This window comes from Manis javanica, chromosome 9 (genome assembly GCF_040802235.1).
Source record: "Manis javanica isolate MJ-LG chromosome 9, MJ_LKY, whole genome shotgun sequence".
Taxonomy (NCBI): Eukaryota; Metazoa; Chordata; class Mammalia; order Pholidota; family Manidae; genus Manis; species Manis javanica.
The window spans coordinates 123,629,802-123,646,491 of NC_133164.1; positions in this window are offsets into that span (position 1 = coordinate 123,629,802).

Consider the following 16,690-nt stretch of genomic DNA (forward strand, 5'->3'; position numbering starts at 1 on the left):
GCTCCACCCTGGGGAGAGACAAACCAGAGACGAGGAGAGGCCCCTTTGCAGACCTGGTGGCTCAGGAGAATCTCAGGATCCTGCAGGACGAAGGGAAGCCAGTGATCCTCAACATCCCGTCCTTTGCTACATGAACTAGGATTTCCTGAACTCGGATTCTGAGTCCACTATAAATGGAAACCTTGTCCACAAAATGCATGCACATAAGCACCGATAAGCAGCCCTCTTCCACACAGATCTACTATTAGAAGAATCCAGAAAATGAAAATCAAAGTATTTCAGGCGATTAAAATTCCCTCTCCCAACTTCCTCCCCTCAAAAAGAAAAAAAAAGGATAATGCAACTACCCCAAACTTGATAAAATATCCTCAAAAACATGTTGCAATACTTTTTCAAAATGAACTAAAACTTCAAACATTAAAAACAAAAATGGGTAAGTAGAGGGAAAAAACAGGAAAAAAATCATTAATTAAGCTCAAGAAATAAAAGTACAAAATTATATCAGAAATGAGGTCTAAATTATAAGGTAACAAAGAGTAATGAAGTCAAATACAAATGTAATAAGAAGTATTGAAGAAAGGCAGATAAACAAACAATAAAATGTGGTAAAAAGTAAAAAGTGTCAGAAAAGACATGGCTGAAATGGACAATAGGAACTACAAATGAAGGAAAAACAGTGAGGAATTAATCTATACAACACTGATAGAAGAAAACATTCCAGAAATAAAAAGATTTCCTTTGTAAACTTCACATTGTATGTATGGTTTTCATAACAAGGATTTAAAAATGGACTGTCACTACATGGTCATTTATTATTTGTTTATGTAGTCTCATCTGCATTGTGCTTCTCAACAGATCTCCTTATTTACCTGCACAGCAAGTATTTCTTTCTCTTTCCACATATTATTTCTTATCCTTAATTTTTAAACTGCAAGGTCAATGTGTTTTAGTATGATGTGAGGTAAATATTTAACCTTTTTTTGCACAGAGGTAACCAATTTGATTAGAAATAATTCTTGAACCACCTTGCTTACCCACTGACTTGCATTATGAATTAATTTATGCATACAGGTGCTTATATAACATGAGGCCACACTCAGGGGTGTCTATTTCCTTCTTATTGATTTTTGTTACCCATACTACATAAAGTATTGCAAATTTACCTTACTTTTACACTTAATGAAAATGATAAAATGAATGCATTTGTTGCAGAAAATGGAGACGAGACAGAAGCAACAAAGAAATTAGAATCTACCTATAAACTTGACCTCAAGAGACAATCATTAATTTCCGTTTGGGCCTTTCAGGCACTCCTGCACATATGAATCTATCTTCACTTACTTATATTTGATTCCTTTTTAGTTGGGTCACTCTACCCGTGGGTCACTCTCCCTGGCATGCTGCCACTCTCCTGTCCCGCCCTCCCTCCTGGGTTCCCCGTTTCCCTCTGTCACCCCACGGCCTCCTGGCTTTTGGAGGGACGCCCCTAGTGAGGTCTCCCAGCACAGCCTCCCAGTTTGCAGAAGTCCCTGACTCTGGGCTGACCCTTGAGTTTCATTCACAAACATTTTGCCCTGGAATTTCCCTGCTGAAAATTATCTCTCGGTTCTCCCTAACAAGTACTCTGCCGAGGAAACTCCTTGTGCTGGACGGAGCTGGGTCGGCACAGACACTCGGCCTGTCCTTAGGAAGGACGTCTCTTACCTTTCAGGTGGTCAGCTCCTGGGCCCATTAGCGCTCAAGCTTGAGAAGAGTTGCAACACGGGGCATGTAAATTAAATTTTAAAATATGAAGTGTCTTTAGACACAAGGGCATAGATGATAGATTACCAATAGTTGAATAATGGGCAAACTCCAGCAAAACAGCTCTGTAGCCTCACACATGTCCCCATCAGGAGGCACAGAGCTTTGGAAAGGTCAGGAAGCTTATTTTCTAGTCTTGGGCAATAAAAGACATACAACTATCACAAACCTAGTGAACCCCCCACAGTAGTGTTTGCATAGATGTATAGTAACACAGGGACTGAAATGCAATCATTTAGCATTTACTGTGGAAGAAGACAGTTCATTTGATGTGTCAGGGGCTGCCTCCAGAGACAGAGAGAGGACTGATGGGAAGGGATCAGCTTTTGCAATGAGCCTACATGGCTGAAGAATTAAACAGGTTATTCCTATAGTCACCATGTGCACAATCACAGGGTATTTAAAACCATCTCAAAAGGAATCCTACTGGGAGTGTTTAGGTCCACAATTACAGCAAATGAAGATTCAGAATTAGCAAAAGCATTTCACTTAATTAGAAGCATTAAATAAGTACAACCAAATGTACAGTAGTGTGCCTACTAAAATGAGGAAAACAGCCGACCCTGGAAAACATTTTATTATTTGCTGTTTTACTTGTTTACTTTTCTTATGCTTAGAAAACCATTAAAACAGCCTCCAACTAAAGATAAAATAAGGATAGCAGATACCTTTGTCTTAAATGTAAATATACACACAAATATACACATTATGGACATACAGACATACCTACACCTACATCTATGTATCCAATCTCTCCTATGTCCAGCTATCTATGCATCTAATAAATATATGGACATTAATACCCTCCAGGAATTAAAGGAAAACATTTTTTTTTTGCACAGGACGTTACAGGCTTTTTTCTTCTTTTTCCTCCTTTTGACATGATTTTCGAACTGTTATTTGCTGACTCTAATGATCTTCAGTATTAATCAGAATTCCCTGAGATGGCGTTTAGCAAAGGGCTGACAGAATTCCTAATCAAATGTCCCTAAAGACTAACGAAGGCTGCAAACGGGACAGAAGGGATAGAGAGTGACAGACGGGAGGGCCGGGCGAGGGTGCTCTTGCCGGAAGGCGTCCACAGCTGCCCAGCTGTTGTCACATCCCATCCTGGACCCGCCATGATGGCGGCACATTTATATCCTGAGCATCCGAACCAAAATTTCTCATACAAAGAATCAGTTCAGACACAGCCCCCTTTCAAAGAAGGTGAATGTTTCTAGAACCCCATCAGTGTTTTATGGCCTGAGCAGATCTGCTAGAGGAGCCCAGGGCAGCCCTGTCGTAGGCAAGGCATCTTCTACAAATCAGCAATTCCCAGGGGGATCAGACAGGGAGGGTGGTCTTTGCTGTTACTGTGGGGAGTTGGTCTCCCATCCTTTTATCTAGATTATTTTTGAGCTATCATCCAGAGAGAGAATGTGAGCAAGAAAAAGAAATCATACATGCATAACATTAAAAAAATAATCTCCATTTCTGTGCTAAATGTTTTCCTTACCTCTATCTGTGGAATATTTTGCCCCATGGTAAAAACTGAAAATGAAGGGTGGCTGTGGAGATCATTTTTTCTATGATTCTGATGTTTTCCGAAGCAAGCGTCAAGACACTTCAACTGAGTGATGGTCTGACAAACGGACATCAGTTGTTCTCGGTAGGGTGGGCAAAGTACCGTCCTTAAGCCGAATCTGGTTCACAGCCTACTTTTGTGAATAAAGGTTTATTGGAGCACCGCTGTGCTTACTTGCTGGCATACCGGATATGGTTATTTTCATTCTTCAACAGCAGAATTGAGTAGTTGGGACAGAGTCTGTATGGCTTGCAAAGCCCAAAATATTTAGTATCTGACCCTCTACGGAAGAAGCCTCCGGATTCCTGGTGTTGAGTGTGGACCATCGTGAGCCATCAGACCCCCGGGGAAATAAACAGCTCTTGCATAAGCACAGCAACATCAAAGATGAACTGGCTGCCAATGACGGAGGCCCCACCTGGAACCGGAGATACCACGAGGCGCCTTGCAGACGCTCTCATTGTCACTTCTGAAGTGGGCGAGCCGATGACACTGTACTTAAATGAAAACACGAGGCCAGGGGCAGGTCATGGCTTGTCCGGCACCTCCAGCCCATGCTTCTCACACGAAGCCACTATCAGCTGGGAGTTTGCACATGTGTTTATTCTCATGTTCTTTGAAATATGAAAGAAAAGAATCACAGTCCTTGATACAATCTACATTTGATGAGAGGAAAATCAGGATTCTAATTTTCTTCTTGGGCAGTCGGCACACTGAAATGGACAGAAATGCTATCTGAATATGCCGCACTGAGTTTATGTAGCTAGAGGTCTGCTGAATTTTTACTCTTAACTAAGCGTGCAAGATGAATACCCAAATCATTACATTTATGTGTTTTTAATGGCTTGTCTGGGTTGTGTTTTGTCCATAGCTGGTGGCTGAGCTGAGTGCCAGCCAAGGGTTTTGGAATTCACACAGCTCCTTCCAACACACTGGTCTGACTGTACCTGGGGCTCTCTGCCTGACAGGACGTAAGCAGAGCGGTCAGCCGGCTGGGTCAGGCTGTCCACCCATCTCCCGGTGTCAGAACCAAGTGCCTCCCGAGGTCCACAGCTACCCCTGCGAGTGGGAGGTGGGGCGTGTGGCGGGGACGTGAGCACCAGGCTTCATTTCACCTGAAAAGCCCACTCCCTATGGGGCCTGTCAAAGGGAATGAAGTGAATTCTGCTCACCGGCTCTGCCGCTCCCGGTGCTTCCGCTGAAAACCCTTCGGCGCCGCCTGGTCGGGCAAGTGAGGTTTACGGCTGTTGTTAACAGAATCGAAACGTAGCCACCTGTGTGCTCATAGAGGCCGTCCCTGCGACACGGACAGCCAAAACCGACTAAGCGCCTTCAAAACACCTTCCGTTTATTAGAAAATACACTTCCTGGTCACAAATACCAGTCAATGATTCCTTCTTTGAACAACTCTGGTTTCCGTGTGTTTTCATTAGTCATGACATTTCTGTTCTAGACTTTTATAATCTCGGGTTCAATTTTCATAGAAATCTAAAATTAAACAAGCTTCACTTAGTGATTTCAAAATAGAAATGACCTTATTTGTCTTTTAAAGAGAACGGATAAGAAAATATGAAAAATTTGGGAAAATAACAGAAGCCAATTAAAAGAGATTTTTAGTTTTGTTAGTGCAGAGATAAGATGCCACTTTTTACTAAGCATGTGTAGATTTGACTTCTTTATAAGCATACACAGATATGAAATTTCATTGTCAATAATGCAAATTGAATTTCTAATTTTCCCAGGACAAGGCTGATTATTGTTTTCAATATGCATAAGATACCTTGCTAAATATGTTTACATGTAAAGAAATCACATCCAGGAAGGTACGGAATGTGAAGGTAATGTTTCCTCTAATTTGCATTTATTTCGTTATCTGAAACGAATTGCCCCTCTCTTCCAGCCTGTGGGAGAAGCGAAGCAAGCCAGAGAATGACCCCGGGATCGCAGCTGCGCGGACCCCTCGGCCCGGAGCTCCCGAGCAGGCGCAACCAGCAGAAAGGCGGGTGCCCTGGTGCTGAATCATGAAGCACGTGGCTCTTGTGAAAATGACTAAGAAGGGAAGAAAGGAAGACAAGTCTCCAGCTAATAAATGCACAGCATTTTTGGTAGAAAGCAAATAAGGAATCATTGACCTTCCTCAATTTAGGACGGGGTTCCTTCCTGGTAAGCCCACTGTGAGTTGAAAATATCGTGTTGAAGATGCATTTAATACACTTAGGCTACAGGAAGCGATAACTTAGTCCTGCCTCCCTCAGCCACGCAGCCTGGAGCTGGGCAGGATGATAGGGCTGGTCGTCCCCTGGGGCGCACTGCATGCTGACTGAACGTCGAGGGCAGGATGGGAGCCCCTGGTGGCTGTGCGGCCGAGTGGGCGCTGCACTGGCTGCCCTGCTCCACACCACGGGGGGCCAGCGCCACGCGCCCCTCGGCTGGGGGGGGATCCAGTTCAAGATGCCAAGTATGGTTCCTACTGAGTGCCTATTGCTGTTGCCCCATCATAAAGTAGAAAAAATCCTAAATTGAACCATTGTAACTCATGGACTGTCTTTATTAAGCATCTGTATTTCAAAATGCCATCAATAGGACTGCTATTAAAGGGCCAGCGAGATAGGCAAGGGGTCTCTCTGTCACCGTCAGGAAAACCATTGCTACATATAAAAATTTATTGGTGCAGTTTTGAAAACTGGTTCAATTTCCCCTCAGACTCAATGCAATCTGGTATAAGGGAAAAAGAATAAGCTATATTTTTAAAAGATATTTAAAATAATCATCAAAGAGTAAGTGATTTGTGGTTTCTTTGCAATATATTTATATTTATATAAATACTAATGAATATTTATATGCTTTGCTTGGGTGTATGTGTGTGTGTATGTATGCTGAGCAATATACCAAATGCTAATTCTTTAGGTCTGTAAAGAGATTTTGAGAATTTTTTAAATGTTTAAAAAAAAGGGTCATTCTGTTTGAAGCCTTTTCACTAATCTAGGATGACCCTAAAACAACTTCATGGATTTGAAATTAGAAAAATCAGTTCTGATACATGTATATTTTTCCTTTTTCTACCACTTGCGAAGTATAGAGTTTTGGACTAGTTTGCATGTTTTGATTTGGCTTTTGCATATTGGCATCAATCTCATCATGACCACGTATTTTAAACTGCTGGGGAAAACCTGTAAAATATTACTTGTTAGTCTATATGGACAAAAAAAGGTTTTCTCACATGTGTTTCATACTTGAAACAAACCAGTAGAAGGCAATGTTTGAAGCAGGAGAGTTTTGTTCCTTGATATTTTGTTTCCCAGAACATTTTTCACAGGCACCGGGCACATTCAGATGCCTGTTTTTCAGTGAAAACCTCTAAGTGGCTAATTCCCTCTCCTTCTTTTAAATCTTGCAACGTCAAGCGCCTGAGCGTCTCTTTCCTTTCTGCCATTTTCAGATGGCTTGTGCTTGGGGGCCGTGTAACTGGTGCGAGTCAGGGGCCCCGCCACCATACCCGCAGCGCACCAGACTCTCTGCGTAGCTTCCCTCCTCCTGTTCTCTCCACCTGTGCTCTTTTGGCCACAGGGAAAGGCTGCTTCTTTGTACCTGGACCCCAAACAAAGCAGGTGTGCGCTGAGGCTGCCCCGGGTGAGAGGTGGGCCAGGGCACAGACTTACCTGCCAAAGCCCGGCCTGCCTGGAGCTGGCGCTTCCTGCAGGCTAAGTACGGCTCTACAGGTTCTGCAAAGAGCCCGTGGGTGGGGTGTGTCGGAAGCCGGGCTGCTGCGCGGGTCGCAGCTGCTGCGGCCACTAGATGGCAGTCCAGCCCCCGGCATCCAGCAGGCCCGCCTGGCGGGGAAGGACGCCCAGGCCAGGCGCTGTCACTGGGGGCAGAGGGTGCCAGGGTTCCTCCGGGCTCCTTGGGCTGGGATGGCCCCGCAGGCTTTAAGCGTCTCCGCTCTCCGCATACACATGGGGCCCAGGAGTCTCGGCAGAAGCCACTGGATTTGTTTTTACTCCCAAATCTCAAATGAGTGGAGCCTGTGTTTTAGTCACTTAAAGTGAATTAAAATACAGTTTCTTTGGGGAAGAGCTCTTTCAAATAATATGGTATCTCATTCAAGAATTGTCATGTGCTAGTCACACGGAAGTTTGCAATTTCTCCTTCAGGGCCACTGCACAGCGCGTAACATGGGTTTGAAATAGTTAATGGCTTTTATTTGTCAGGAGAGGATTACAGTTGGATTTTTATGGGGAGCCTTTGACTATTTAGTCTCTGAATTTACTTCTGAAAAACACTTGTTTAGGTAAGAAACTATTTTACTTAAAATGATTTGAGAAACTTGTACTGTATTTTTTTCCTCCAAAGCAGAGGGTTAGACAAATTGGTGATACACACACACAATCCACATATTTATTTCATATATAACATATATTATATATGTATATGAATAACTTAATTAAATTCACTAATATTTTCTTGGTAGCATAATGAAAAATTCATTAGCAAATGTATTTAAAAACTGAAGTGTTGGCATATTATTTTTAGTAAATATGTGCTAAGTACTTTACTCCGGTACCATCTCAGAAACTTAGCAATGAAACCTCAGTGCCCCACATTATTAAGTATGTACCCTTTGATGACTTCTAAAAGAAAATTGTTAAAATTTCATCAAAACCATGCTTAAGTTGCAAATATTCAACTCTCATAACTGTATGAAAAATACACAGTGCTACACTCCCTAATCCCTGCCAATCTCACTAAGAAATTCAGCAAGTTCATGACCATTTACATAGTGTAATAATATTGTAAAGTACTGTGTAATAAATATGGTACTTAATAAAATAGTAAATAGAAGACTGAGTACAGTTTTACTTTATGCAAAATATAAAATTGTAGTTTACCATGAATGTGATCCAAGAAACGAAAACACCTTTATTATTAATTAATAGAGTCTGTTAAACCTCTCACTCTTCAAGCTTCATGCTGCCAGGATTCACAAAAGGCTTTTGGTACATGAAAACCATTGATTAAATTGCCACCTAATTGGCCCTATTGGAGTTTTTGACTTGAGCAATTGTATTAGTTGGTACAATCATTCTGCCTCAAAAACATAAACTGCATAATATATATGTTATTATCTACCATTTATTTGAAAATATATGAAGACCTCATCTTATTTTTTATATCCATGAAAAATGCATGTAGAAAATCATGAGCCAAAACTAGGTGGTGTGAATGGCGTTCCTTGCTGCAGTTCGTACTGTTCTCAGTATTCCATGCCCGGATTTCCTCCAAACAAAGGAAGTCCCATTTGGTTTGCATTACATAAAACAAAACATAAATACATCCGTGTGTGCATACAAATGTGTACATCTATGTGTGCATGCAAGCGTGGACATCTATGTGTTCATACAAACGTGTATATATATCGCCCATTGCTCATATCTTGTTAAGTATCTCTTTGGAGTTTCTTAGTTAAAGCGTAAAATAACACAACTTTTACTTTCATATTTCAGCTATTCATAAGAATGTTTTTATCCAAACCTTTGCTAGGATGTCCTGAATAGAGCTTTCCTTAACTTTTTAAACCTTCCAGTTTCTACCACCAAATAAATTGCACTGATGTTTAGATTATGGATACTTAGGGCAACTGAAAATTTGACCTTTCTGTCTTAAGGAGTAATCCTTTGATCTTTCAATGGAAAATACCCATTTTGGTTTACATACATGTACAAATTACTGACCCATGCGCATGGCAGTCTGTAGTTCGTAGGTCATCCAGACACAAATTTGGAGACGTACATGAGATCAGAGATGCACCTCCCGTAGGGTGACCGGCCTTGTTCCCTGAGCCTCCCGGGGTCTGCACTGGGCTTACCTCCTGAGGTTTTGCAGGTGAGGACAGAGGGCTCCGAAGAGCAATTGCTTAACCTTTGCCGACATTTCCCCTTGACCTCTGTGATTCTTCCAAAGCTGCCTTTGCGCAGTCAAAGCACAAGCAGCTTGCGTGGAGGTAGTTGAGGCCTCTGTAGTGAGCGCCATAGCCCTGACATCCATCCTGTCCCTCAGCCCTCAGCCCTCCCTCGCTTCCACCTGCCGGGAATGGCTGGCGAATGCTTGTCGGGCAATCTGTGAAATCCAAGACTGTCTGAAATACATATAACAAATGTGCGTCATGCGAGCTATAATTGGTTGCTTTTACCATTTCATCCACACCAACTGACGTGGCCTTCAGACAGTGTAGACCTGGGCCAGAGGCAGCAGCTCCTTGGGACTTCGGTCTCCCTGGCTGAACCTGGCACCGATGGTTCATGTAAGGGCCAAGGGCCTTGGGCTCAGGAGCAGCGGAAGGTAAATGCGGGTCTGGGGCCCTGCGTGGTCAGGGGGCGAGAACCCAGACAGGACCTGCTGCTCTCTGGACTTCCCAACCGGCAGGTACTACTTGGCAGACGTGATGATGATTCATACTGAACAATAAGCTGTACTGCTGAATATTATATTTCTCTCTTTCCTAATGACTCATTATCCTGGAACAATGAGGAGATGGGTAGAATATAAGTGTATTAAAAACATAATTGCTTTCTATTCACACAGAAGCGTGCCATGCACACATGGGGAAAATGACTGATGAACAGAGAATTTGTGTCTCTCTTCACTTGGGGTCGGCGCTCACCGTACGTGCGTATTTAAAACCGTAAGTGCTTTTGATCTGATCAGTTAGCTGGTTATTTCTTTTGGCTGCAGCACGTGCTCTGCTGTGTTCCCCACACTGCCTTTTTCACACTATTGCTATGGGTGTCATGTGAAATATGTGTGTCATTTATGACACTTGTATCAACATGCACACAGATATCGGTGTAAAATATTTGCAAACCCAGATGGGAAAAAATACTTAAATATGTGCTAAATCTGGCAAATTTTGTGTATGTAAGATATACATACACTCATACATATACTTACATGTGAGTATCACACACATGAAATTACTAGCTATGTGTGTGTATAAATAATATATAATACATAAAACCGTGTATCTATACATATACATATGTATAATTCAGTAAAGCTAAATTTTAAATGGACACAATAATATTATCTATGGAAGTCATTGATGCCCGTAAAATTTGAGCGGGTGCTTGCATACGCACGCACACTCACATGCACGTGCACAAACGCGTGCACACCCCTGCCGGCCAGTCTCTCCAGGTGCGCCCGGAGCGCTGGGGTTCCCCAGGGCTGCTGGAGCCCCGGAGGCGTCCCCCGAGCCGGGGCCCCGCGTGGCGTGGGCCCCGCGCACCCGGGAGTCTAGCTCGTGCCAGTTTTTGCATCCTGCGCTGAGTTCTTAAAGACGCGTGCTTCTATCTTCAACTTCACAGACTTCATTTGGTCCTTAAAAACAGTGGCCCTCCTCGCCAAGCTGTCAGCTTGCTTCTCGGTCTCTGGGAACCCCACGCTTGGGCTGCACACAGCGTCCCGCGCTCTCACGCCGCCCACACCTCTGCTGCCTGTCCGCAGGGACACAGCACACGCTGCACTGTCTTCGCCCCTGCAGTGGCTCAGGTCACCCTGCATCACAAGCACTTGAGCGAAACCACTTTCTGCGCTGCGTGGCCGCCTCACACCAGCTCGCTGCCGTTCCCAAGCCGTCACTGGGAAGTGTGGCCCATTTCAAGTGCTGTGAAATGAGAAACAGCACAAGAACCACGTACAACTAATGCATTTCATTCCCTTTTAAAGGCACACACACCTAAATACATACTCACTAATTTCATTAGCCTACATCTGTTTTGATGCCTTAATACCATTCTCTCAATTTCTAAAATAGTTGATAAAGTTTGGCAGTGATTTTAGAATCTGCAGATCCCGTGTCTGGCTGGGCAACATCTGGACATCCACGGATGGGTTTCTGGGTGTCCACGAACGAATGGGTTTTTAGATGTCCACGGATGAGTTTCTGGATGTCTGTGGATGGATGGGTTTCCTAATATCCATGGATGGGTTTCAGAAACACACAGGGTGCAGAAAGCCCCTCTAAGGGGAGGATACACAGGGCTCGTCCCTCTAAAGAAAGAAGTGAGAATAAGGAAGATAATGGCTATGCAGGGTGACGACATTCTACAATCACTGCATCTGATGTTTCCCTGCGTATCATGTTCAAGTGCAGAAATCTCAGCCAGGGGCCCATAAAATAATCCTTGCGTTTTATGTTTTTCTGCTTATGCTGTTTTATTTCACTCTTTTGGGGAAAAAATGTGAAAATAATATACTGAAATAATAGCACTTATAAAACACTTTGTGACCTATGACAATGCGCCAATTGCTGCTGGGGACGGGCACAGTCGCCTGAATATTATGACGCTTAGGACACTGAGGGAGACCTCTTTGCAGGCTGAAAGTTCCTTGAGGGCAAGAAATATACTCTGGTGAAATACGCAAAGCTCATTAACCTGATGCAGCTATAGGATGGCGCGTCCCAAGGGGCATAGCCATGCCACGGTCTGGCTTCAAGGAACCAATGGGTTCAAATTCACACAGATGGGGCTGCCTGTCAGGGTCTTCCAAGCACAGTGGCCACATCGTTTCCAGGACAGGTAAACTGGTTGGCATCCCTCAGGTGTACTGGCCTGGACTCACCTCCAACCTCCAGGCCTCCTTACAACCTGTGGTGGCCGTGGTTGTGGGGTGACAGTGACCTTGGTGGGGATGCTGATGCATGGCTGTGCACCAGGCCACTGCCTTAGTACCAGCCACTGCGTCCTCACACCTTCCCTGTGAGGGAGCTACTCCCGTGCCCCCCATGGCACACGTAGGGCCGTGGATGCAAAGCAGAATCAAGTGAGTGGCCCCACGTTACACAGCCAGGAAGCGGCTGGGAGCTGCCAGCGCTACACACTCACTTTGCCCACGTGGAGATGGTTCCTAATTGAGGAAGAAAGACCCCCGAGGGCCCCCACTTCATCCTCCACTGGTGGTGTTTGGAGCAGGTGCTTCCTTACAGGACGTCACAGGGGCTGAGTGGACATATCCGTCCGAGGCAGAAGAGCTGTCATCTGGCTAGGAACTGGGGCTCTTGCTTTTCCGTCCTGAGGGTGATTTCTGCCACTGGATCCCTCAGCCTCAGTGCAGTGCTGGGGGCCGCCCACCTGCCCTCCAGCCGTGGCTGCACTTCACCTTGGAGGAGGCTGGGCTCTGACGTCAGGGCTTGCCCCTCCTACCAACCCATGTTTGCGCCCCGTTGACCTCTGTTGCCGTCTCGGGCACGTGATCAGCTCCTTTGGTCTCTGGTCATGACACCTCCTGCTGTCCAGGCCTGCCTGTCACCCCTTCAAGCCGGTGTGTGCATCCCATGTGCAGGGACACAGCTCCCCTGCAGAGGGGGGCAGGCTCACATCTCAGCAGCCACGCAGGGCCCCTGGGGAAGCAGGATGCTCACAGCGGGAGGCCCTGAGGCTTGCACCAGGGAAGTGGGGACTGGGCTGTGTCCGGTTTGTTTCAGCAAGCGACACGCACCTTCCGGGTGAGCACACGGGCCCGTGGGCCGGCCTGCGCTTCGCAGCAGTAGGACATTTCTCGTAATTAATACTTCCTCCCCCTGCACATGTGATCTCAGGATATTTTGGTCCGTGTGTTGTGACCCCTCCTGGGCAGTCTCACACACATGTGAACACACATGCACATACACACAGAGACAGAAATGTATTAAGATTCAGCTTCCATCCTGCACAGGGAATGGTGTTACTACAGGGACTTCGGGTGACTACATCCTTAACCTATCTCTGGTCCTGCTATGCTCACCTCAAGGAGAAGCTTTTAACATGTGTTTTATTCTAGTTCCTGTTCTCCAAGTAAATCATGCTCAGATTTACAGGCTGTGGCCTTCTTGCAACAATTTATGTTTCTTCTCCTTTCTTTAATGTCTGTGGCAGACTTTCAGAATGCAATGGACTGTTTTCCCCAGAGTCAGGTCCATGCTGGGCAGAAAGGTTAGACATTTATTGAGTCCTATTAGCAGCCGTAGAAATCCTTTCAGAGGCTGCAGTGTGTTCTGGCTGTGGCCACTGAGCTGTAAACTCCATGGCTCCTGTTGCCTTGAAAGATGCCAAATCTGGGAAGTTGTAAGCACCGTATTGTGGAATTTTAGGATTTTATGTTTTGCAATAGAATTGTTTTCACAGGAGGCACGTAGCCCCTTGAAATTTTTCATGTGGATAAGCGATCAGCCCTGGACTCTGCTTGCTGAGACGGTATCACTGCCAGCGGAAACAACACCGAGATGAGCATCGGGCACACAGAAGCCTCTGTTCTCAGCTGGACTCTGTGTGGGTCCTTCTGGTTGCAAAACTCTGAAATGAGAATAGTGCTGCACAGATACACTCAAAAAATATTTGCAGAAATAGATGGGAGATGCAATTCTGTCTTACTTTGTATGCACAAAATAGCAACCATTTAATTGCTAACTCTGTTTTAATAGTGCCTTGAGATGAACTTAAGAAAAATACACTTCAAATATCACATCACTGTCATACATGATGGATAATGATGGTGCCTCACTGACACAGAGACATCCAGAGCCATTAGGACAAGGGGCATCGGAAAGGCTAGGCAGGGTCCGTATCCTCACACACGTTTATCTCTATCCGTACTTATACATTTGCAAAATGGGCCACGTTCTGAGAATGCGTGTCATGCTTCTGAGTTATGAAACACTCATTCATTTAAAATGGGAAGAGAAGCTGGTAACAGCACAGAAAGTTAACCTTTATCTTCTGCCTCATTTAGAAATCATTAAAGTTTTACTAGATTTTTAATGTCAAAGGAGTTTACTAACATTATAAAAAAATTATTTTTACATCCCTATAATTATTTTAACTGCAAAGTGCTATGTACCGATATAGTACATGTTTTGTGTATATATAAAAATACAGATAAATAATGTACATATATAATATATAAGCATAAATAATATACATACATACTATACAACAATATTTTATATATATAAATAATGTGCACATATATGACTTTGTATAATGTGGTATATATCATTTTATTTTATAATTTAGTATTACCAAGTAGTAAAAATTAATATGTACACTGGAACATTTTGGCATAATCCTAAAAACAGAGATTTAAAAATTAACTTAAGGCAAAACTATGGACACAATAAAAAAAAAACCCAGTGTTTGTGGGGGGCGAGGGGTTGGGGAAGGGCCGGGCAGGCAGAACACTGCAGGCGTTCAGGGCAGGGGAGCTACTCCAACACTTTAGTCGGGGATACATGTCGCCACACATGTGTCCAGACCTACAGAATGCGCCATACCGAGACCGACCCCAACGTGGATGATGGACTCTGGGCGACGGTGACGTGTCCGTGTTGGTCCGTCAACAGCGACAAATGTCCCATCTGATGGGGGCATTGGTAGTGAGGGGGGCTGTGTGTGGTGCATGGGACATCTCTGCAGCTTCCCCTCAATTTTGCTCTGAGCCTCTAACTAAAAAAGTAAGATCTTTAAAAAAATAATTCTAGCTCTTCATGGATTGTATTTCTTCAGTGCTCAAGGAATAATATCACAGTCCACGTGGAATGTACTTGCATCATCCCGTATATTGCCCTTTGGATAAAACACTTTGGGTTCCATCAGCATGTCAGAGAAGAGTGATGCGCTCCGTGCACACCTGGCCCAGATGTGGGTGCTCGGGGATCAGTGCTGCACAGTCTGGGCAGGTGCTGCTCTGAACACAGGCAGTCTTGCAGGTGAGCCATGAATCGGACATGGGGTGCGGGGGGGAAGGTAGCCCCACTTTCAGATATGGAGACCCAGGTCCAGGTCCCAGTTGGCCACAAAGGGGAAAGCCCCTTCCCATCACCCCCCATGTCTGTTCAACTGTGTTCAGCACCTGTGACTTTGCAGACAGGTGACCTTGCCAATGGGGACGCCTGGATCTCCAGGGCACTCCGACACCCGCATGCGTCCCACCTGCGCACCTTCACCTGCCAAATGACAGGGTAAAGCCACAGCGCCTTTCACCTGCGTGCACGAAGAATCTGTGCGAGAACAGCAAGACCCACCTGAGGTCCTGTGTGTGGGCTCAGCACAAGGAGCGGAAGTCATTTTCCTTGAAAATGGCTGTATTCTAGAGACTACAAAGCCTGAAGTCACTCGCGGCCATCTATGGAGCCCCAGAGAGTGGAGATGGAGCAAACAGTCCCCAAGAGAGCTGGGGTTCCCTCCAGGCGCAGCTCCCGGGGTGCGGTCAAGAGCCCCATTCTGGGCGGCCTCTGAGAGGAATCTGGGGTCCCCCGATGGGGCCTGTGACCCCGCCCACAGCTCGGAGGTTCACGTCAGCCTTTCTGAGCCTATAATGATGCCGAATGACCCAGTACCTTGTAAAATGAAATTGAAATCTGCAGCAAGGCAGTACTTGTGCTATTAAAATGTTTTTTCTGTGTGATGGAGCTCTGTCAGTCCGACCATTTGTGAACTGCAATTAAAATCTCAAGCCGGCAGCACTTTTGCAATTAAAACTGCCATTTTTTAAAAAAAGAATTCTGCACCAATCTAGATAATTAAATAGGAACTAAAATGCCCATGTATTATGCATATGGACATATATGAGGAAATAATTTGAAATTTATTATTCAAGATATTCTCTTTTTAATGAGGAATGTGCTGTGATGGCAAAACAAACTATTTTCATATTCCATAGGGTGGAACCCACCTTGGAGAATTGGCATTAGATATTTTATTTTTTCTTTATTTTTACCACCTTCTTCTTTACTCTTTGTTCTAATGGTGAACCACCACCACGCTGAAGTTGTTAGCATACACCTCCCTGAGGTTTAACCACGTTCTCAGCTTATACGGTTCTAATGAAATCCTGCTAGTGAGCAGTTTCAGGAAACATGAGAATTTTCTTCATTAAGTAAAGATATTTGAAATATTACACTTTCCCAGAAATATTATACTTTCTATGGTAGGACGAAGAGCCAGGAACACCCTCCTGTGAGCACCTGCCTTCCTGTGATGATCCGCCTGCTGTCTACAGGACGGGCTGCTGGGAGCTCAGCTCTGCTCCCCGTCCTTACGTTGCCAGGAGCTGGGGGGTTCTGCTCCCCAGTGGGCATATTTGTAAGAACTCAGAAAATTCAGGTTGAGTTGACAGCCCCAGTTCACCTGTGCACAGTAGCATCCATGGTCTGTTTCTTCGATATTTGTGCAAAAGGCTGCGGGACTTTGATTCGGACTTGGCATTTTTACAGTCATCTCTCTTCATCTGGTCCCGCCTGCAGGTGGAGGCATGCTGCAGGTCAGGGCTTCGGGTGTCCCACGTCGG